The sequence below is a fragment of the Triturus cristatus genome, chromosome 6, assembly GCF_964204655.1.
Source record: "Triturus cristatus chromosome 6, aTriCri1.1, whole genome shotgun sequence".
In the NCBI taxonomy this organism is placed as follows: domain Eukaryota; kingdom Metazoa; phylum Chordata; class Amphibia; order Caudata; family Salamandridae; genus Triturus; species Triturus cristatus.
In genome coordinates, this window is record NC_140589.1 from 103745526 (window position 1) to 103770467 (window position 24942).

Genomic DNA, 24942 nt, shown 5'->3' on the forward strand with positions numbered 1-24942 from the left:
GTCTCTGATCATATGCCTAACGTCGTCTTCAGCTTCGCCCTAGAATATGTCCCATCTTTAGAGATCATACTTGTCATCACTCCTCCTAGCAGAATGACAGCACTCACCATCTTATCAATAACAACATTTGTGGAATCTTCTGGAAGGGGTGGTGAGGCACTTATGTCCTCTTTAAGACTATGGTGGGATAACTAACAAATGTTTAATTCACAGCCAAGTCAACTGAATTTTTCCAGCTAAGTGACTTCTTGCCTCAATGAAGACTTTTGCTTCAGTGATGACAAAACAGTGATGGCCATCCACAATTCTACGGCAGACCAATCAACAATGTTTATATGTTCCAAAGACAGGCCCCACTAAAACAGTGTATGTCCTCTAAAAATGTAAAACTAATACACCCAGATAAGTTGAGAATTGTTTTCCAAAAGTTTGGAGGACATTTTTAAATGTTTCTTGTCTTTGTACTTGAGCGTCCTAGACAGGAAAACAACTAGAGTCTGAGGCAAACCTAAATAAAATTGGTCTTCCCGTGCCATTTCTACTGGTAGTTACCCTGCTACAAGGGTTCTCCTGACAGCAGACCCGGCAGTGGCTCCACAGTCCGGAATACTGTCATATCTTGCACTACAAATAGCAAGTAAGTAACCTGGTATTTGTAAAGCGCAAACTAATAACCCCTAAGGGTGTCAAGGCGTTGGGTCCCATCAGGGAGATTAAGCAAACTTTTGCAGTGTCACAAGGTGCTGAGCTGCCGCCGGGGATTGAACCGTGAGCCCCAATGCTCCGGAGCCAGCCGCCCTGTCCGCTCCGCCACACCTCTGTGAGGCAGGTAATGTGAAACGTGGGCTGCTGTGTAGCTGATGAATTTTGGCAGATGTCTCATTATCACCCAATTCTTAACAAGCTTACAGACATGGGCTGGAACATCCAGTCCTAATATCTCCACATCCTGTCTGAATGAACATGGTTGTTTATCTCAATCACCATGTTACTTTCAAGGTAAAACAATGTGCCCCCATTATTGGCTGGGAATTCCTTATCGATATTCCAACACTCAGGATTATCAATACTGGGAATAGCAGTATTTTTGAGATGTTGGAATCTCATGGTATTCCAACCTGGATCTTCAGGGTAGAAATCTAAATTTAGCACGGAAATCGAAGTACCGCACACGTTTCCTGGTGTGATTTCACATTTTGGCACATTTACCACCCCAGAAATGTACCCAGATTTTGGCTGCTGAAATGTCTCGGTGTAGGAAATACTAAGACATGCTACAGTATTTCCCTATTTGTAAGAAAAAACACGTTACTTACCTGTACATTGTGGTTCTCCAGTATTAATATCTTTCATAGATTCACATGCTTGTATCTTCCCCATCGTCATGGTGGGAGTCTCACGGTAGTTAGAAAAGTAGTACCATAGAAGAACATCAGAAACCACCAAAGGGAAAGGAAAATGTTAACATTCAGCAGCATCTTTATGTAGGTCCAAACTTTGACCAATCAGAGACAAGCCCTAGACCTCAACTCCCCAGCAGAGCCACCAGACCTCAGATTTTGCGCACAAATGTGCTAAGGTTAAAGAAGTAGCCTGAGGTGGGAAGTAGCAAGCTTAGACGGGGAGGAAGGGGGGCCGCATGTGAATCTATGAAAGATATCAATACTGGAGAACCACAGTGTACAGGTAAGTAACTTGTTTATTCTCCAGTATTGAATCTTTCATAGATTCACACGCTTTTATCAGAGTAGTCAGCAGTGTCATTCCTTAAAAACTTTGCGACTAGGCGAAGACCTTAATATGGATTAAGAATGAACACATCTTAACATGCCGATCTATATGAATCATGAAATCCAAGCAAATAACTATAAACATATAAATCTGTGAAACCAAATAAAGAACATAAAATTGAGGTGATAGATATAAATAAACTGTACCTTAAGAGAACAGATGCCTCAGGACCGCTTGACGCACTGCAGTATCTGCTTTCCATGCCGAATCTAGGCAGTAGTGCTTGGTGAACGTATGCACATTAGACCATTTCGCCGCTCTACAAATGTCTGGAAGCGATACCCGGCAAAGAGGGCTGTAGAAGCTGCCATCTTCCTTGTGGAGCGCGCAGACACCTTTGCAGTTAGAGGTTTTCCAGCTTTGTTATGGCAGAAAACAATTGCAGAGGAGATCCAACGTGCAATACTGCTCCTTGAAAGGGCCTGCCTTTCCTTGGCGAAATAAAGGAAAGAAAGAGCTGACCTGATTTTCCGAAAGTCTTTGTTCTATGGATGTAGAACTTGATGCATCGCTTTACATCCAGAGAGTGCAATGCTCTTTTGGCAGCGGTTGAAGGATTTCCAAAGTACGTAGTGAGCACTACCGGTTCATTTAAGTGAAAAGAAGTTGGAACTTTAGGAATAAAACAAGAGTTTGCTCACAATAATAGTATGTCTTGCTTGAATTGAAGAAAGGGTGCAGCCACAGTGAAAGCCTGAATCTCACCGGTTCTTCTAGCCGATGTGAGGGCCAATAGGAGGGCCGTTTTCCATGAAACATATTTTAAGAAAGCTTTGTGTATCGGCTCGAAAGGCGATTTCATCACTTACGCTAGGGCTGTGTTTCACTCCCATGGGACTGCCGGGCGCTTTAAGGGTGGAAAATCTCTGAAAAGGCCTTTCATAAACTCATTAACAATTCATTTTGACCACAGGGAGAGTTCTTCTGGTTTTCTGCAAAACCTGGAAATTGCAGCCAAGTGTACTTTGATTGATGAATGAGCCAATTTTGACTTAGCTAAATGTAGTAGGTAAGGTAAGACTTGCTCTGTCCTTTTCTACGCACCAATGGCAGAATTGTTCATTTTGAAGCGTATGACCTATTAGTGGAAGAAGCTCTGGCCTGTTGAAGGATGGACTTGCAATCCGGAGCGATGTTTAAATCTGTGAATTCATAGTCGTGAGGTTCATAGCTGATAAACTTAGAGATTTTATCTGAGGATGAACAATCTGTCCGTTGTTTATGGACAGCAGGTTTGGCACTGGAGGAAAGAGTATGTGTGGAGATATCGAGCATAGGAGAAGCTCTGTGAACCAAAACTGCCTCGGGCATGCTGGAGCTATGAGAATGAGATGGCATGGTTCCTTCTTCATTTTGCTCAACACTCTTAGGATGAGAGGAAACGGCGGGAAAGCAAAGGCGAACGTCCCCGTCCATTGCATCTGCAGAGCGTTACCCCAAGAGTTTGCCTGAGGAAATCTTCTGGCGAACCTTTCACACTTATTGTTGCTAGCTGTCGCGAAGAGATCCAGTTTTGGAGTACCCCACAGTTTGAAGACTTGTCGCAGCTGTTCCAAGTCTAACTCCCATTCGTGGCATTGGGAATTGGTTCTGCTTAGAGAATCCGCCCAATCGTTGTCCATGCCCGAAACATGCTGTATCTGTAACGTTATTTTGTGCTGAATTAGCCACTTCCAAATTTCCAGGGCCTGTTCTGACAATGTGAGAGACCTGGTGCCCCCTTGTCTGGCCAGATAAAACATCGTTGTGGTATTGTCTGTTCTTACCAGAACAGAGGATCCCTGGATTCTTGGGAGAAATGTCTGCAGTCCCAGAAAAAATGCCCTCAATTCGAAGAGATTGATGTGCACTAGTGTTCCCTGAACTGACCATTTTCCATGGATTTGCAATTCCTGGAGATGTGCTCCCCAACCGTCCATTGAGGCATCCGTAGTCATATTATAACAGACTGTGCGGCTTGAAACGAGAGGTCTGGGGAGATATTGCTTTCCTTCCCCCACCATGACAGAGCCTGCTTCATTGTCTGAGAGAGAGAGATAATATCCTCGAATGAGCCCTGCGCCTGAATCCACTGCATGTCTAACTGCTCTGGGTGAGGCCTCATGTGCAGCCGACAATTCGGAATCAACGGGATGCATGATGACAGCATCCCCAGTAAAGACTTGAACACTCTTACAGAAGTGGACTCTCTTGCGTGTAGAAAGGTTGCTAAGCGCCTTACCTTGAGCTTCCGTTTTGAAGTAGGAAATGCCTTCATCAACTTGGTGTTCAGTAATGCCCAGGGAAAAATACGCTTCTGACTTGGAATCAAGTGTGACTTCTCTACATTGAGTTGCAATCCTAGAGACTTGAAAAGCCGTTGACAAGCCCGTGTAGATTTTCTTGTAGAGTGGAATGTAGTCCCTTTCACCAGCCAATAGTCCAGGTAGGGATAAACCTGGTGTCCCTGCCTGCTCAGAAAAGCCGCTACCGAAGCCATACATTTCGTGAAAACTCTGGGAGCAGAGCAAACGCCGAAGGGAAAGACCTTGAACTGGTAGTGATCCCCAGCCACCTCGAACCTCAGAAATTTACGATGCTTCACATGAATGGGGATGTGATAATATGTGTCCAAGAGATCGAGGGACGCTAGAAAATCTCCGGTGTTTACTAATAAGAGAATCTCTTGTAGAGACAACATTCTGAATGATTATTTCTTGAAGTATTTGTTCAACTGTCTGAGGTCTATGATCTGTCTCCATTTCCCGCATTTTTTCTTTTTGAAGAAGAAATCGGAATAAAAGCCCTCCCCTCGTTGATTGAAAGGCCCCTTTTCCATCGCCCCTTTCTTTAGCAAAGTCGAGATTTCTTACTTTAACAAGAGAAGATGATGATGATGCATTTTCTTTGGGGGCAGGTTTCGAGGAGGCTTGTGGACAAATTCTAGAGTGTGGCCCCGTTGGGTGAAGTTCAGTACCCATTTGTCCTTCGTAATGGCTTGCCATTGGCTTAGAAAAGGAAGAGAGAATATGGGACTGCAGAGGTTGAAGTTGAGATGAGATGGCTGGCGAGAGACAAACGTCACTGTCGTCTAGAAGAATCCTGTGATTTTTCTCGTCCAGTAGGCTTGCGTCAAGCTGATTGTACGACACACTGGAAGTACGAAACTGCTGTTGTTGCTGTCCTCCATATTGTGGTCTGTAATTTTGTTGGGTATATGGCTGGAATCTGTATGACTGATAGGACAATCTTTGTTGGAATTGACCTCGTCCTCTACCTCCAAAAATGGACTGAAAGCGCCTCCAATGCAATGTGCCTAAGGAACGTGCGGTTTCAGTATCCTATTTGATACCCTGTAGCTCTTCATCTACGTGCTTCCCAAAGAGATTTTCCCCATCAAAGGGCATGTCCAAAATCTTCGATTGAACTTCAGGGCGGAAGGACGTCGCTCTAAGCCAGCCCTGTCTACGAAGAACAGCGGCACCTGCCATTTGCCTGAAAGGAATCGAAGACAAATCCATTGCTGAGTCAATCACTTCTGAAGAAGCTCTAGCACCTTCCTGCAGCAGGTCTTTAGCTTCTTTTCTTTTATCTTGTGGAAGGTTTCGGGAAGAGGAGCAAGATCTGACCATAACTGACGGTCGTACCTCCCCAAAATCGCTAAGGCATTAGAGGCCTTGATAGAAGTAGCTGCCATAGTAGCGAAGCATCTGCCGATGCTGTCAAGCCGCTTGCCTTCCCTGTCTGGAGGCACTGAGCAGGAAGATTGCGGATTCCTGGAGCGCCTCAGAGCAGCTTGCATTGTTACCGAATCCAGACGAGGATGACCAATTAGACACGCCGGAGCAGAATCTGGTGCTTTATATTTTTTCTCCATCCTCGGCAATACAGCAGGAACTGAGGCTGGATTCTTCATAATCTTCAAACCTTCACTCCAAATGTAATCCACAATAGGTATGGATCTAAAGGAATTTTTTAGTCGCATCCTTAAAATCATAAATAAAGCATTTGGTTTGTACCACAGGCAAAGGCAAATCGAATCTTCTAGAGGCCCTTTCTAGTAATTCGTGGGAGTCCCCAATATCCCCCAGAGGGGAAGTTGCTGGAGGAGGCGACGGCGAAGATGGAGCCACATAATCATCCCATTCCTGACCAACTAGGTCCAGATCCTGAATGAGCTCACCCTCCTCGGGCTGATTGTCTGCTTCACTCTCGATGTAATCATTTTGAATTGTAATGCTGCGAGGAGCCTGTCTCTCTACCTGCGCAACAGGCGGTGGAGTAACCACTGGTGGTGGCGGAGCAATTTGAATACCTGGACCGGCGGGCTTCAAAGGAACTGAAGCACGAGTGTCCGGAAATCTTTTATACTAGTCATTGAGCATGTGCCGAAGGTCGGTGACCAGGGAGATTGGCACCATCATGGATCTCTTTGAACCTCCTGACGCTGTTCGTAAGCTTGATATGGATAGTGCTCTTGGAAAGAGTCGTATTGTTGGGCCTGAGAGCGACCGTGAAGGAGTAATCCCCTTCCATATACTCTGACATGTCCTGCCCCTGTGTCTCCTACTCCTCATCAGTGTCCTGGCATTTAACTCTGAGCTTTCATCCCCTGATTCCTGCGTATCAAGAAGGTGAGAGGGAGGCAAAGGTGATATCCTGGATAAATATGTAAAACCTGGAGACTTTGGGACAAACTGGAGACCTTTAAAGTCCTGTTTTTGATCCATCGACGACGGAAGACGCCTGAAGGTGATCGTTGTTGATTGGCAGAGAGGGTGACTTAAACACTGATGTTGACAGAGCGCCCGGCAACGGGGCCGTAGACGCCGTCGTCAACAATGTTCCAGTCGAGGGAGTCATAGACATGATCGTCGACGCAGTGGTCGTCGTCGTCGCCACCGCCGATGCCGTCAATGAGGAAATTGTCGTCACCGTTTTCGTTGACGATGCCGTCACCACAGCCGTCGACGATGCAGTTGTCGCCACAGAAGTCGGTGATTTGGTAGAAGTCCTCGACGACGGGTCGGTCGACGGTGCTTTTATTGTCGACAAAGCCTGTTTTAGAGGTGTGACAGGCAGAGAAGCAAGTAGAGAATTTTTTCAGGCCTGATTCTTTTTGATTGAGGGCTGCTTTATCGGCAGTGGATGATTTTTCTGCCTTCAATCTCTTAGATTAGCCTTTAATGAGGTAGAGCCCTCATTCTCACGCTTCCTCTCAGCTGAGGATGGCCCAGGATTCTCTTTAACATCAGATCCAGAATTCGATTTAGATTTTTTCTTTTGGAGCCATAATAATAATCTGGCCTCTCTATCCTTCAGAGTTGTGACTGAAAAGGTTCTGCAGTATTCACAGTCCTTGGCTGTATGTTTGGGGTAAAGGCAATAAAGACAATCCTTATGGGGATCTTCAAAAAATAGCCTTGCCTTCCCACAAGATCTGCAGGGTCTAAAAAGCCTTTTCTTAGAACCCTCTGACAGTTATGAAGCAATGAAGGTATGAAGACAGTACCTTGAGGTGAATTCTAGCAGGGTCAAAAGTTCACTCACTCACAAACTGAGCAGAGCTCAGGGATATTCTCTTACACACGACGTGCGGTTAGAAATCTGAGGTCTGGTGGCTCTGCTGGGGAGTTGAGGTCTAGGGCTCGTCTCTGATTGGTCAAATACTGGACCTACAGAAAGATACTAATGAATGTTAAAATGTTCCTTTCCCTTTGGTGGCTTCTAATGTACTTCTATGGTACTACTTTTCTAACTACCGCGAGACTCCCACCATGACGACGGGGAAGATACAAGCATGTGAATCAATGAAAGATTCAATACTGGAGAACACCATCAATACTTGAACTTTATTAGAAACTAGAAAAGTGAGCTTTAAAATATAATTCTTTGGACACTGGCATTTCACTGGTAGATCCCATTTTAGCACAAGCAAAAGTGGGACGCGTGCATCTAGTACAGTGTGGTGCATCTAAACAGATGTTATAGTTTCTACTTTTTTATTTCACTTTCATGGCTTTTTATTTGACTTTTCCTACTATTAAGAGCATCCTCATCTGATTGTGGAAGTAAGTGTGCACTGAAACCAAAAAAGATAAATTGCTTACTTTGGATCTGCCATTGAGTGATTATGTGACGGAGCTGCCAGGTCACTCATGGAAACGTTTCTTCCGGTCTGATTCCTCAAAGTAGATACCCAGTGGGACAGCCACCAAGCAGAGAGTTCACGTGAAGCTGTGAAGACAAGATGCAGGCTGTTGAAATTAATAAAGTAATGCACTTGTTGAAAGCAATGATGGGCAGATGTCTTGACCTGTTTTCTTGGCGGCGACCAAATTTACTAAGGAAGGAAGGAGGTCACATAGATGAGCTGGATGGAGGTATGTCACATCCCTTGGATGTCATGAAGCTTAGTCGTCTAGATGGAGGTTTCTTATTGAAATTTGGCTGAAATAAGAGTTATCACAAAATATTTATTAAAGGAGCTACTAAGGCACAGCCATGACAGAGAGCAGTAACACCTTGCGCTGGACAAAGTTGTCATTACTTTTAGAAGAATGATAGAGACTCCACCCCTTAATTGCTATAGAGACGTCAGCACTTGTATCTAATGACTATATCAGTCATCTATGATGGGAAGATTTAGCACTGCTTACCTATATTTGAAAGCCTTGATAGCATTTAGCAAAACCTAATAAATCTCACCTAAAGTATTTATTCTGAAAAACAAGGAACACCTTGGCAAATGTGCTGCATTTATATACCATAATATCCCTGGGGAATACCAGGATTACACTACCATCACACAGAAGCGCTGAACTGCTGCTCTCTCCAGGGATATGATATCATCATAGGTTAAGTTGCTACCTAATATACATTCATCCTGGCACTAGATTTAAGTGTGCAAATCCCACCAGTCCAGGATCGATAACTAAATTTAGATGGCTCGGTCTACAACATTCTCAAGGAAAACTCTTGTTCCTAATTTCCCTGCATCCGATCTGGGGCAGAAAGCACATTGAGGCAGCGTTTCTCGAGGAAAGGTTTTTCTGGTCCCTGGGATATTTAGTGGTATTTTGTGGTGGGTACTGTTGTTCACCACTGGTGTGCTAGACTCCTTTTGTATACTTGACTCTCCAACCCCAACAGTAGCAGAGCCAAGCAGTGAAGGAGGAATTAGTAGTTTAAAACACAGTTAAGGAAATGTTACATGCCTGTAGACATAGTTCTGCATCATAAGTCATAAACCTTGACAAATTCCGTGCTGGCTGTGTGGATTCCAGAATACCTTCTTCAATATACATTAAGAATCCAGGAAAATGGGAGGGGGGGTTCAATCTGGAGGGGGAGGGTTTGTTCATGGTGTGTTTATTATGCTTTGTATCGGTGCTTCGCAGCGCATGGTTCCTCGCTATCACTAAAATGTTCGCCACAGTTACTCTGCGTCAAGTTCGAGTACATGATCACAGGCCATCACAAATATTCTGCTGTGTATTGGGGGGAGGGGCCGGGGACCTTTTAGCAGGCGAGTACACCTAGATGCTTATGTCTCTCATTGCCAAGATAGATGGATCATGGCTTGACGCTTAGTTTGTCCACGTGGAATGTCAATGGCCTAGGGGACATGATAAAGAGGGGTGTAGTATTGCGGTATCTTAAACGCCAGGAGTTTGACGTGGTGATGCTGCAGGAGACACATTTGGTCAGGAACTCCAGTGGGGCCCTGAATAGAAAAGGCTACAGAATGGTGGCCCACTCTGGGTTCACCTCTGGTTCCAGGGGGGCGGGGATCCTCATCAGAAAGGGATGTCCGTATATTTTTCATAACACCTGGACTGATGCTCAGGGGAGATACGCTGCAGTCACGGGCACATGGGAGGGACAGGTCTTTAATGTTGTCTCGGTCTATGCTCCCCCGGGGCTACAAAAACTGACGCTACGTGATGTGGGCGCCTTGTTGCTGACTATGCCTTAGTGGGTGTTGGTACTCGGGGAGGATTTCAACCTCACAATGGATGGGTCTCGAGACCGTTTACCGCCCCGGGATGATCCGCTGAGGGGCTTGCAATTATCTGTGTTTGCAAACGCACTGGGGGTGGTGGATATATGGCGATGGCTTAACCCCTTACACACACATTTTACATTTCAATCAGGTGCGCAGTCAATCTCGAATAGACTATATATTCACTCTCGCCCAAAACATTCACGCCTTTAGGAGCTCGAGCCGGCTCGCCCGTGGAATTTCCGATCACTCCCCAGTCGCCATGGTCTTTGGCATCACACAGTCCAGACGCCCCGGCACCATTAAAATACAACCATGGATATTAAAGATACCTCAGATTAAAGAGGTTCTCCGGAATGATACCGAACTGTATTTTGCAGAGAATGTGGGCTCAGTTGACTCTGCTGTGACTATATGGGGGGCATTTTGAGCAGTCATACGGGGTAGGGCGCTGTCGTCCTTAGTGGGATATAGGAACGAACGGAATACGAGGGTGGTGGAGATGGAAGAGGATATGTTGAGACTGGAAGAGGTGGTGGCACGTAGCCCCAACCAGGCGGACCAGAACTGCCTCGCAATTAAAAGGCAAGAGGATAGGCAACTTCTTTTAGAGGAAGCAACAATGCGGTCTCCATCTTCCCGACATAGGATCTATGAACAAGGAGAGCGAACGGGCAAACTCCTGGCGTGGTTGGAACGCAAAGAGCAGGCCGCGAGATGGGTACGAGCGATAACCAACCCAGATGCCACACTTCTCACAGACCCTCAAATGATTGCCAACACTTTTGCATCTTACTTTGAGGAAGTCTATAGAGTTCCGCAGACATCTCAGGCCTCAATGTCGGCAGACTTTCTAGCTACGATTAAGGTGGTCGGCATTTCCCCGGAGGGTAGGGAGCAGTTGGAGGCAGACATTACGGAGACGGAGATCCAAAAAGCCATACATGAGGTTCGGTCCGGCAAGGCGATGGGCCCAAACAGGCTACCAATCGAGCTTTTTAAACCCATGACATCAATATTGGCCCCTCATCTGTTGAGTCTCTATAAGGAGTGTTTTGATTCTGGTCTCCTGCCGGCAGATGTCCGCACGGCCGCTATAATTGTTATACACAAACCAACTAAGCCAGTGGAAGACTGTAGATCGTATCGTCCCATCTCCCTTTTAAATGCAGAGGCCAAAATCCTGGCAAAGCTCCTGGCCAATCGGATCCTCCCTTATATAACAGAAGTGGTCCACCGGGATCAATCCGGATTTATACCGGGGAGGAATAAGGCGCGAAATTTGCAGAGGGTGCATGGGGCCCTGGGTAGGATCCATACCATCGAGGAAGACGCGATCCTCCTATCATTTGATGTCTCCATGGCGTTCGACACTATAGAGTGGGACTTTCTCTTCGCCGTATTGGCTCGAATAGGATTCGGACCCAAGTTAATAAGTTGGATTAGGCTCCTCTATGTGCAACCTACTGCACATTTCGTCGGCAATAACCACAGCTCTGCTGCTTTCCCCCTCCATCACAGCACAAGACAAGGATGCCCCTTTTCACCCTTATTATTTGCCCTAGTATTGGAACCGCTGGCGGTATGGGTTTGTGGTGATCCCGGGATACGGGGGATCAAATGGACGCCAGAGCACGAGGACCGCATCTCACTATACGCGGATCCTCATGTATCTACCATCTCCGACGCGATCTCTGCGACGGGTATTACATATTTTCCATATTTTTGGTACTCACTCGGGCTATCAAATAAACTGGTCCAAGTCCCAAATGTATGCGCTATGGGGCTCTCCCCCATCTAGTCCTTGGGGTTACGAGATCCTGGTGGCTAATGGAGGATTCCGTTATCTGGGTATTTTTGTGACACCAGACGTGGGCCTCTTCTATGATCGAAACCTACTTGGACCCCTCCAACGTCTTAAATCGGACGCTGCACATTGGAGGTCTACCCCTCTCACTCTACTGAGGTGGGCGGCTTTGTTCAAGATGCTGGCGCTTCCGCGTTTTCTATACCTGTTGCAAAACACTCCTAATCCCATTCCAGACTCCTATTTCTCTCAAATTGATGGCATACTGCGGGGCCTATTGTGGGAAGGCCGTGCTCCACGAATAGCAATGAGTAAACTTACAATGGGCTGGTATGACGTGGGCATAAGGCTCCCAGACTTACGTTTATACTATCGGGCCTCTCAACTAGCCCCGATCAATAGGTGGGTGTTCGACTCACATGACAAGCCTAATTTTCGCACGGACCACTGGCTTATGGAAAGGGGCGGGTACAATTGGGTGCTTTATACCAATCCCCGTAAACTTCATCTGACGGGACCTACGGCCCGGGCAGTCGAAACATGGCACACGGTCACTAGGAAACTGGGCTGGAAGGGACGCCTGACTAAGGCGACGCCATTATGGGAACCGGATACCTTGGGGTGCCTTGATCGATGCCTGGGGTTCAACAAGTGGGATTTAATTGGGATATCCACGGTGGGGGACATGTGGGTCAAGGGAAAGCTGCCTTCATTCGCGGACCTTCAGACAAAGTATCAGCTGGGACAATCTGAGACCTTTAGATACCTACAGATTAGTCATGCAATTTTGGCGGCCCTACCAAAAGACGCCCCTCTCCCTGACTCTTCCCCTCTGGAAGACCGATTACTACTGGACCCCACGGATCACAAGGCTATTTCGCTCACTTATAAGAAGTTGGTAAATAATCCTGCAGATCCAATGCTGAAAGTGAGGATAAGCTGGGAGACTAACTTGGGAGCTATGGGGGATGACGACTGGCGAGAGGCGCTGGCCTCCCCCAGGGAAGTGGCCATTCCCATGCACCTACGGCTTATTCAGTTGAAGATTCTACATCGGGTCTACTTTGACGCCAAGCTTCTATTTAGATTGGGTAGGCGCCCTGACCCGCGTTGTCTCTGACATTATAATCAAGAGGGTACCTTTGAACATATACTATGGGGCTGTCCACAAATCCAGTCTTATTGGGGAAAGATTACATGTCTGTGACAAGACCCTGGGGATGTCTCCCCAGCTTTGTCTTCTCAATATCTGGGGTGCTACTGATCTCACACAGGCAGAGCAGAACTGGGCCTCGATGGGCTTTATAGTAGCCAAACGCAACATAGCCCAGAAATGGGGGTGGCTGAGTGCCCGTGGGTGAGTGATTGGGCAAAAGATATGAATGCAGCTATGGTCGCTGAGAAGACGATGTTCAAGGGCCGTGGCTGTCCCAGGAAGTGGGACCATAATGGGGGAAGTGGAATAAGAATAGGGGAGGCATCTGTATTTCCCCTACGGCAGAGTTGAGGAGAGACACACCCTGATGGCCCAGTTGGCAGCAGAGGCTGGACCTCCCTCCCCTCCCCAACTAGCATAGGACGTAATATCGAGAATATGTCAGTTGATCTGTTGTGTTGTGTAGTAGGCTTTCAGAAAATATATTTTGTAAATGACGGGTCTTTGACCAAATACGGTGAACAACAATCCTTCTTGCATATAACTGATGTGTATGTTACTCTATTGATACCTGAAAGGAGAAATGTTATTATGTCTCATGTGTATGCGATGTACCGATGCATTGTTGTTGGAAAATTAATAAAAGGTAAAAAATAAAAAAAAGAATCCAGGAAAATATCTGCATAGTGTTCATCACTGGAAGTCATTTTCCATATAGTCACAGTGTAGACTGTCAGAGATGTATTTTCCTGGAGACTGCTGGAGAAGAAAAGCCATACTAATGCACTGAAAAATACCTTTTTTGATACTTGCAACACGTCATAGAAAAAGGCTGCCCTTGACATAGACAGCATGAGAGGAGAAGACAGCCTGATAGTCTAACACTGGAAAGCTTAAAGCATGACCTGTACCTTTAAGGAACCTAGAGAGACCGTATCCCACAATGCACTTCAGTTTGCCTGGGAGTGTTAGTTCTTTTTTATGCGAAGCACAGGATATTAATATCACCTGAAAGCCGGGGAGGAGAGAGGATGTATATGACTCCAATGAAGATACATATGATGCAGAACTATGTCTACAGGTATGTAACTTTTCCTTCTGCATTATAGGATCTTCAATGATAGCCATAAACCTTGAATAGAATAGCAAGCTAAGAGAAAAAATCCTACAGCGACTGTCAGGTATCCATACTCTGTGAGACCATAAAGTGTATGATTTAAGACATACTATCTAAACCCAGAGATTTAGGTCCATGAGGACAAGATGAACTAACTAGTTGAATAGATTTCTTAATGTTTCTAGTCCAAATCTAGACTCGGCTTGGGTATCCGTGTCTGAAGGATAGAATGTGTGAAGAGACCTTCAAGTGGTTGCTTTACAAATGTCTGGGATAGGAACTTGTCTCATTCAAGCCGTGGTTGTAGCTTTTCCTCTTGTTCAGTGGGCTTCTGGTCTGCCTGGCAAAGCTTTGTTTGCAATCTGGCAACATAAGAAAATGCAAGAAACTATCAATCTAGCTATGTATTGCTTGGAAATTGCTAGACCCTGTCTCATACACCCATAGTTTGAAAAGAGGTTGGTAAATTTCCTAATGGATTTTGATCTCTCTAAATAGAAGGGTAACACTCTTTTAAGGTCAAGAGAATGTAATGTTCTCTCTGCTGAAGAAGTAGGGTTTGGAATAAAGGTAGGTAGAGTGACAGATTGGTTGATATGAAACTCTGATACCACCGTAGGCAAGAAAGAATGTGTACATAATTACACCCTATTGTGATGGAAAACTGTGAAGGGTTCTTCAGAAGATAAAACCTGCAATTCGATAACTCTACAAGCTGAGGTAATTGAAATTAAAAGAGCCATTTTCCATGACAAGTGTTACAGCATTGCTTTATGGATAAGGGTGAAAGGGGGGCCCATCAACAACACCTAGTTCAATGCCCAAGGAGGAGAAGGTCTTCTGACTGGAGGAAAACCTTCTTCAGGCCTTCCAGAAAATCTTTAGTTACTGGGATCTTGAGATATTATAATTATTATGACTACTGAAAATATTTGCATTATTATTGTATGCTAATATTTACTCATGTTTACTGCAAACTATTCTGATGCAAGCAGGTGAATCTATGAAAGATGCAATTCTGGATAAGAAAAGAAATTACTTACCTGTAACTGTAGTTCTCCAGTATTGGTATCTTTTATAGATTCACATGCTTGAAACATTCCCTGTTGTTGAAGTGGAAATCCCATGGTACTATAATAAAGCAATAAGTTTAGTAAGCATAGGCTATAATGGCACTACGCCATTAATTTAATAGCCTATCTATGTCCTTTTTAAAACTAACTAACTGAGACATACAAGTGACTGTAACACACGCAACATCATTTACTGTATTAAATGCCCGTGCGGCAAAGCGTACGTGGGGAAAACAGAACGGAAAATTAAAATAAGGCTCACTGATCATAAGAGCACAATCAGAACAAAGCATCTGTATTGGCTGTACACTGGGAAGAGGCAAACCACTCTATGTCGCAATTGAGGTATCAAATTATTGAGAAAGTATTAACATCACCTGGCACTGACAACAGCAAAAAATTGCTACAACGTGAGATTTATTGGATTAAAACAGTACACACAATGCCACCAAGAGGTCTTAATTACAGGTTAGATATGAGTTGTTTCATCTAGACCCTTTCAGTAAGAGCAAAGAACAGTGATTAACAAATTGCAGCCCCTGCACAAACTATGTGAAATGGTGTTACAAATATAACAAGTAATACAAGCATTTAAGTGAGTAGCAACCAGGCACTGTATTACAGTTCAGCACCTCACACTATAACACTTGGTGATGGGAGAGACTATTTTGCTTCACTTTGACGTTGTGACAAGTCCTAGCTGACATCATAGGTAACTGAGACTGCAGTGCAACTGGATTCTATGTGAGTTGACGTGTATTGTTATATATTAATATTGGGCAGCGTACTGTTGCACGATGATCGTTTTTTCAGCTGCTCGGCATGAAACCTTTGGGTTATGATCAGGTAACCCACACAAGTCACAATACGTTTATTTGAGATTCTTAATGCGTGCGTCCAAAAATATTGGTTATGGCAGATCGATTATCATTTGTAAGCCATCGGTTCGTCTTTCATATTTTAAACTACTGGTTAGATCCACATTTATTTATGTATCAGCATCAATATTTTTTTCATTTTCTACATTACAGTTAATTTTGGATTACCATTATGATCATTAAGATGTTATTACATCTTTTAGTATGTTTGTAATTTGGACTTCATGGCTAGAGAGCAGATCATTCCGATACCGTTTAACTTTTTTCATCGTTCCAAGATGGCGGTTGTTTTTTAGTGATCGGATGACGATAGTCCATCTATAGAGTTCATTACTCAATTACGAAGACTTTATTCAGTCCCCACAGCGACCACCTGTTGACAAGCCGTAAGCTTGAGAAAGGATGAATTTCATTCAGCGTCTGTAAGCTTGGTATTCTATTTTTGCCGTTAGCACAAAGTGTATTTACAGCAGTGGCATTCACTGTGAAGCGGCTTTATAACACCATGTAGCATTTTAGTATACTTACATAGTCCACGGGCGACACGGAGTTTAATGTAGCGTTCACTTTAGCTAGTTGACATTAAGTGCATTCACAGCAGTTAGCCTCGTTGAGTTTCACTGTGAAGCGGATTCAGAGCGCCATGAAGCATTCTTAGTACACTTATGGCATCTACGGACAACACGGAGCATGGGAGTAATGAAGCAGAAAGTTCAGTTTGTTAAATATTTGTCCGCGTTGACATTATGTGATGCATGGTTTTTTGGTTGTTGATAGAAAGTGAGGTCTCACTACCATCATAGTGACCACACCGTCATCCGCTCCACTCAACACGCATGCACAGACGTCACCCAAAGATTACACTGACACTTTCATTGTGGGTGAAGAACTGCTGCAGGTTTATTTCATACAACAAAAGTATGACGATAAGTGGGTTATCTTACGGGCGATCCAGGGCAAGCAGCCCCTCGCTGCTCCGCCCGCCTGGCGAGCCAGCACGCACGGTGGGTCAATGCCCTGCAGTGCGGCACATATTTTCAGATCATCCTTTGGATCACGTGATCTGTCGCATACTCCCGCCCCTTTTGACGGGGGCGGAGCGTGTTGTGGCACACCCCCGGTTGGTCAGGCCCCCCAACCGCCCGAAGGACTAACGGGGCGCCGTCGCGGTCTTCCCAGAACCTCCTTCGGCTCCCGGACCTTGGCTCGGGCACCCTTACTGTGCCGGACAGGGGTACCCTTACTGTACCGCCTGTCGCAGAGGTACCCTTACTGTACCCTTCTGCCTCCAGATCGCCCTGTAACTCCGCCACAGCTCTGGGGAGGCTCCTGTCGCTGCCAGAGCCCCCCCTTCCTCCCTTCGCTGTTATAGGTGCCCTGCCCCTACGAGCTAGCTTTGGCGTATATGGACATGAAATCCTATTGTGATTTTCAATTGGGCCAACTAGGGTCATTCTGGCTTGGAAGTGAGTTTCCAACAGCTAAGCACAGTAAAGCAGGATGGAGGTAACGTGTGAGCTAACTGCCTTCCCTCCGTTTATCCACACAAGCTGACATCACGGGTACCCAATAATGGGATGGGTGCTTAAAAGCTGTGAACATCAGACAGTAGGGGGGGCAACAGTCTCTGTCCTTGTACTCTCACCCAGCACACGGGCAACATATGCTCACTGTCCCTGGCTCCTTCATGACACTATCTCTGAATAGTAATGCCACCCTTGGCCAGCGACAGCATTCTTGGCAAGTGATTTGTTGAGACAATCTCACCTTCCTACAGTACGCAATGAAATAGATAAAATCTGCTGACGCTGCCGTATTTACCTTTCCGGCCAAAGCTCCCTATTTTTGTTTCCTCTCACATTTTCTTATTATCCTATTGTTTACTTCTAATGACCAATATCTCAGCAACATCTCCTGGTTTTGGCCTCCCTACTGCCAATAATGACCTGGCAATCACGGGATCTATCTTACTAACCAGCTAACACGAGTTCTATTGCATATTCTTGCAAATTAAGTTACATTAATAGGATGGTGGAGTCTTATTCCAGCCTGGTTCTTCAATAGTTCATAGAAAATCAAACTAAGAAAATATTATTGAAATATTTCTGTCCATTCCTACTTCTTAATTTACTTAAAATGAAAGCTTAATTCCTGAAGACGACATGTAACTTGAACTAATATTTATCGAATTCAATCAGTTTTAATAAGTGGATTGGCTCAGCACCTCCATCCCACATTCAAACCTAATACTAACTACAACAGTCGGGAACATATGTGCAAGTGCCTTAACATGCACTGAAACTATTTGCCGTTCGTGTAATGTTTGTTGTATAATGTTGTTAGTTAACGATTTAGACTGATACAACTTGACTGCAATTTTTAGAATTGATTTTGTAACACGCTGTAACCTTATCTCACCTTAACCATAACTATTAGTCCCAAACATCGTTAAACTAGTTGACTTCCATTCAATTAATTCCAAAATAGTGTAATTTCCTTTTTTTTAATTGTTTATTCCAACCCTGTGGTTTGCTGGCACCTATGAAACATCCTGCGTGGTTCCACAAGCTCTGCTTTCGAATCCCTCAGTTTGTGCAATAAACACCTTATGTTCTGCTCCTAACAGAGTATGAAGAACCAAAAACCATCCTACATATGTTGTGTTATGTTATACTAAATTTGTAGGGCACACGTACCAGGTAGGTTTCCTGTCGCTACCCTGGAACTTGTTAGAGTGGTATGTTACTCCTATACCTGTCTAACTGGCCATGTTTTAGGAGTTTGCGGGAAGTCATGAGGTCTGTGCAGGACCTGATCTCTAGAGGTGGGGAGTTCCAATATCTGGGACCTGGTGTGATAAACCTTGTTCCACCAAAGTGTTTCCATGTAAAGGATCCCTGGGGAAACCACATGTAGTTTCACTCTTGGGGGGTCGCGGCGTGGCCAAGGTGAACATTACACGTCAACACATTAACATCGTAGAATGGATAAAAGAGCAGTATTGGTGGATTCCGTAACAAACTGACTTTCAAGCTTTTGCACATGGCCACTTGATGTGCCATTAGCTTGCCTATTTGGCAATGTCCTTTTCGCAGGAGTACAGCTCAGCTCTCAGATATCATTCTCCCAATACAGGGCATCTTATGAGCGACACCAAATATTTACCGCTCCTAGTGCTTACTAAAATGGACCCAATCCTTAGTTCCCAGCACACAATGCCCTTAAACGTCATCTGGCCCTGGTGCCTATCAAACCACTGTGATAGCATCTGTCACCCTCATAAATAAATAAACAAACTTCAAAAGGTCGCAGAAGAGGCGAGCCAGGCCAAATCTCGGTAGACCATGTCACTCTGGGCTTTACCTTGCCTCCCTGTGGAACAGGGAGAATAACCTAAAAGATGTTATGTATGACACACAAACCCAGGCCTTCCGCTTGTCTCAAAACAGCTCAGGCTGGTGACTGTCCTGTATAGACTAAGCTGCCACTATGACCGAGTAGAAGAAATCATTTCACCAGCTGTTTCCGAATAGCAAGGCTAAAAGATGAGGCAGCAGCATCTCTTGACTTAAGTGTGGAACTCACAATAACAATACATACCTTCAAGGTGTTATGTATGACCCACGAACCCAGGGCCTCACTTGTCTCAAACAGCTCAAGCTGCTGACTTTTCTGTATAGACTAAGCTTCCACTATGACTGTGATTTGAAAGAAAACATTACACCAGCTGTTTTCGGGTAGCAAGCCAAAGATGAAAGACAGCAGCATCTCTTGACTCAAGCGTGGAACTCACAATAACAACATTGGTAATCCAAATCCAAACCTTTAACCAATCTTTGATCACATGTGAGTATCTTAATGACCATCAGCCTAGGCCTACTTACTTAGTAAAATGGCGAGTGGCCCGTAAAAGAGTACATTTGAAATATAAAGACATGCCTTTTCAACATGAAGCCAGGAACGAAGGAAAGCTAGGGGACAATAGTGTGAATAGTGATGGAGGCCTCAGGTTCAGGGCTTTCAGGAATGAAACATCCGTCAAGTTAAGAGAGACCACTAACTCAACTCGCGCCTGCAATAGATTCGTGCGCTGTCGAATACAGCAAGGAGCATGCCCAAGTAACTGTCCCTTGCTAAGAGACCTGAGCAGGACATGCAACATACCCACTATGGTTGACCTACACAGAGCCCAGCTGTGCCGACACACAAGGGAGATTAAGTGATTTGCCCAGAATCACAGGATGTTTTAGCGTCATTACCGAGATCCCAACCCAGTTCCCCAGGTCTGAGGGCAAGCACCCTAACTCCTCTCCCCAGCTCTCTATCTTTGCAGCCAGATCTGTACTCCTGCAACCCCGCACCTACAACAAGCCAGTACTATTAGCTTTGACCATGCCTCTTTGTTGCATACGATAAATGAGTCATGATTGTGGCTAACAAGCATATCATCTCGAAAATGCCTCCATTTCGGCATGTTGAGGCCGAGTCACCAAACACTACTAGCCAAACTTACTAACGTTTTACACTCCCAAGCCCTTTCAGAGGAAAATATACCTGAGTCACGTTGCAACATGCATATATGTAACTCTAGCCACATTTCAACATAGGACTCAACAGCCCTTGTACTACTGCTCGACTCAAGATCTGAGCTTTCACCTCACCCCCGGGAGTCCCGCCTCAACCAGTCCCCCTGCCTGACTGCTTGGCCTTTTCTACCTGCACCTAATTGATTAAAACAAGCATGTTGATCCATTGAGCAGGTCCTCCCCATTTGACTGGGCAAAATTTGAAATATTTGCTTAGCATGGACCTGCCTCTTCAGTCGTTGCAACCAGCAATATGATCTACCCGCAAAATTACACCTACCGCAAGCCAGGACTGTTGACCTTGCCAATGGTCGGTAATGCATGCGGTACATGAGCCCCTCTGCCTAACTTTGATGCTCTTCTGGGTACCCGCTGCCTCATTGTCTAACCAAAAGGATGATGCCATACCCAGCTGCACAAAATAACTTGTGCCGAGGGGATGCACCCAACACCCCTCGTTATTACCCATGACTGACACTGCAGGGCCCTTACCACTCTGCACTTTTCCCCCGTCAACACAACATACTACCTAACAGTCAACAGTGTCTGCTCACCAGCGTGCCATGTCAGAGTATGCGTTGTGTACCAACCCGTGTTTGGTAGGAAGCAAAGGGGGCGTGGACACTGAATAAGGTCCTGGCATACCACATGTAACAGATAATTCGTGCCTAGACTAGCAATCCGCCCTACTTCCAGTGTCAGTTCCCTGCATTGCATCCGGTTAAAAGAAAACAAGTAGCGTGCCTACAGCAAGACTATTAGGTTTGTCAAAAGGTCGCAAGCTGCCACGTACATGCGCCCTACTCGCCTCAGAAGTTGAGGCTTAGTCCTTGATGAGGTCTGCAGATAGCGCCACCCCCTGTCACTGCCAGTGCCTGGCTTTTCACCACTCCCTAACCATCACACCACCGAGTGACATTTCCGACTGGTCAAGCCCCCAAGCTTAATGATTGTTAGGCTGGCAGGTATTAGCCGTTTTCAAACATGTGTTGGGTCATCAAAGTACTGATCCTCTGCTCATTAATGAATGAGCAGCTGTCGTAAGTACTGGCGCCCGAGACAATTGCCAGGCACAGAAACCGTAAGTCCACCCAAGCTCTTTCCCTATACTGTGTCGGTGTAAAATATGGCCTGATCAGTGTCAACATATAGGAGGGTGCATCCACTTAACAACGACGATTTTGGTGCGGTGCCGTGGCAACGGCCGTACCACGTGGTTTGCTGGGCAAATGGGCTATAACCTAGTGGAGGGGGGGGCCTTGCCTACCAGTACCTATTCGGCAACTCACTCCTTCCAATATGACCTAGGTATGAATGCCGCAAAAGATTGCAGAAAGGACGCATTCACAAGCATGCTCTATATGGTGCCATCCGGTACTAGGGCCCAGTCGGCGCCGTCTACCTCCCCATTTTGAAAGTAACCTACGGATGCTTCTTTCGCAAGCCGCACAGGCCGAGCCACGTGCGTCACACACACTCTTCAATCTACCCGGCCCCCGCTCTTTACCGCAGGCACCTAGAACCCCTATGCCCGAAAGCCACCTAAAGGACTCGCGCTGCCACGCAGGAGGCGCCGTTAGACCTCGGCTCGCGAGCGCTCGGAAGAGACCATGCGGCCCGTTAAGGGGGGGCTTCGCCCCCGCGCAGGAGAGCGGGCGAAAGCAGAGCTAACCCCTACTCCCCTGCCATCCCTACCGGCAGACAGTACCGAAATTGCAGGGCCCATTCAGTTGCATGGTGTGTATCCTCATTGGCTCCGCGTCAATCGCTGCTGCAGGTTCGCTAAACAAATTGCGTCCTCACTGCAACATAATCCCCACGCGCTTGCAGCAGGCCCGTTAACCCTCCGCACCGATGACATTTCTCTCGCGCTGCACAACCCGTGGTTTGTCATCCGGGGATCAGCGACGCCATCTTGTCTTAGCGGGGATGGCTTACGAAGCTAAAACGCATTATAAAACGGCACCCGCGCCTTGCAGCAAGCAAAACCCGCGCACCAACACACTGCAGTAAATCAGCAAGTTCATGTTCTATCTGTACAAGGTGCCCCTAAACTAGCAGCCCCGGCAGCAGGAGCTTAGCATCGTGGATGCCGGCTTCATGGCGATTTACTCTTAACCTCATGCCCCTACCCCTCAACTAATGAAGCGCACAACGGTCAAGGGTTGCTTTAAGAACCTATGCCCCTAATTAACAATTCTACCTCATAAACGTGAGGTCAGGCACACATAATTTGCCATCTGTGACCGCGTATCAAATGGTTGCTTTAAGAACCTATGCCCCTAATTAACTCATCTACCTCATAAACGTGAGGTCAGGCACCCATCAATTGCCTTCTGTGACCGCGTACATTGGTCTTGATTTTATTAGGACCTTTAAAGAGTTTTGTGGCTGCCGGGTTGATCGGGGGGGGGGGGACAAACAAATACAACCGTGCATAACAGCGGAAGGAACATTCGGACGCCATCTAACCCACTGTGCGTCCTAGAGATCTTATTCAAAGGTAACGGAATACTTGAGCTTCGAACACACGCATAGCAGAACATTTTAAACAAAGGGCAAGTTCCTTAGTGCTTTTACACTGTCAACTATTCACTTTCACCGGGAATAATGATGCCTGTTCCGTGCGTTTCTAGTCAGGACCTTTTCTATTGTACCTTTTTGTAACATGATAGCAACCTCCTTCAGTAGTTGTTTTAGATGGGGGTAAAATGTCCTTTTTGGTGGTACATTTGGTGGCATGCTGATGAATTTCAGGGTATGCCCCGAGCTATGATGTCCTGTACCCACTTGTATGATGATATCATGGACCATTGGTGGAAGTAATGAGAAAGACAACCCCATTAGCACTCCATGGGATAGGGGGAAAATAGCCGGCACAAGAGAACTATCATTGCTTTCTAGTGACATCTCGTGCCATGGTTGGCTGTTTTCCACTTGCTGGCTGTTTGTAAGCCGCTGCAGGTGGCTGTCTGTACTATTGTGCATATTGTGGCCTGTACTGTCCTTGATGAGACTGATATTGTTGTCTATAATTTTGGAATCCCCCTCTAAAGGAGAAGGAACGTTTGCCTCTAGCTCCCCAAAAACGTTGTTTGAGACATTGTAATGATCATAGGGATTTGGTGGTGTCATTATCTCCTTTAACAGTTTGCAGTACATGTAATAATTGGCCATAGTGGGCAGACTACTAGACATACATTGTGTAGTTGCACCTGTAAAAGTAATTAAAAATTCTCAAAAGGGAAAATAAACAAATGTATTCATAGCAGACATGGATTTCTCATGAATGGTCAAAAAATATCATGAATTTTCACAAATTCAAACATTTATCTTCAAGTAGGTGCCCCAGAAGGAAGGGTAAGGTAAGTGTAAAATTGTGCTAATGTGAGGGTAAGTGGAAAAGGGGAGGGCAGTGAGCAATATATACGTTGAAACCAAGTTAAGAGTGCCAATCCGGCCTATAGAATGGCCAATCCGTTTATAACACCATATTTCATGAACACATAGGAATCTTAATACTGTTGTCCAAGTTGGTGAAGGTGGTATGTAGTTGTCTACGTTTCGACCCTGGGGGGTAAATGTAGATGCTTGTGGTTCTTACATTCGGGTCTTCATCAGGACAAGGAGTGGGACACCCCACATCCACCAAGGGAATATGGTGGTAAGTAGAAAAGGGTGGGCCCGGAGGCTCCAACAGTACAGAGGGACCTTTAGTAGGCTGTTAATCAAGGGATCAATAGATTCAAAATTCCCAAGTTGCTTCGTCAAGAAGAGGAAATGGCTTACATCCGTCTGCAGCAGTTCAAGGTAAGAGTTTGCAGAGCTTCATCAATGTGTTTTCCAAATAATGCTTCTCCGTCATAGGGCATATCCAAAATTTTTGTTTTGCCCTCTGGACTAGATGTTGTTGCTTTTAGCGAGCCCAGTCTGCAAAGAACTGCTGCCCCACCTAGTTGCTGGAAACCGGTTGAAGAGATATCGAGGGTACAGTCAAGTATCTCTGAAGAAGCTTGTTCGCCTTCTAGGAGAATATTCTTGACGTCTGATTTAACAACCTTTGGAAGCAGATCAACATATTGTGCCATATCTAACCCCATTTGTCTGTCAAATCTACTTAAAATTGCTAGAGAATTGACTGCTCTTACTGTTATTGCCGCCATGCTAGCTAGCGTTACCAATAGTGTCAAGAAGACGCCCATCCCTATGTGGTGGTGTTGTGATAGAGAAGGTCGGATTCCTGGAGCGTCTCTGGCTGCTTGACTGATGATGGAATCTGGTCTTGGTTGTCTAATACAGCATGCTGGAGCATCATCCGGTGCCTTATATTTCATATCCAATCTGGGCATAACTGCTGCCACTGTGGCTGGGTTTTTCATAATACATATTCCTTCTGACCAGTTACAATCTATAATGGGGATCGATCTTACTGACTTTTTTGTTGGTTCTTTAAAGTCAGAAAGAAAATAGTCTGCCTGTTTGGTAGTGAAAAGCAACTGAAAACATTTTGCTGCCCTCTCCATGATGTTATGGAAACCACCTATATTGTC

The 24942-nt window shown here is 45.5% G+C and overlaps 1 pseudogene across 1 annotated transcript in view; it reads right to left on the reverse strand.

Moving 5' to 3' along the window:
• Positions 1 to 24942, reverse strand: part of LOC146816444 (ATP-binding cassette sub-family C member 10-like) — an 839384-nt pseudogene that overhangs the window by 399502 nt on the left and 414940 nt on the right. Inside the window, exon 12 of the transcript XR_014962842.1 lies at positions 7881 to 8007. The product of XR_014962842.1 is annotated as an ATP-binding cassette sub-family C member 10-like (transcript). The remainder of the gene's footprint in view (positions 1 to 7880; positions 8008 to 24942) is intronic.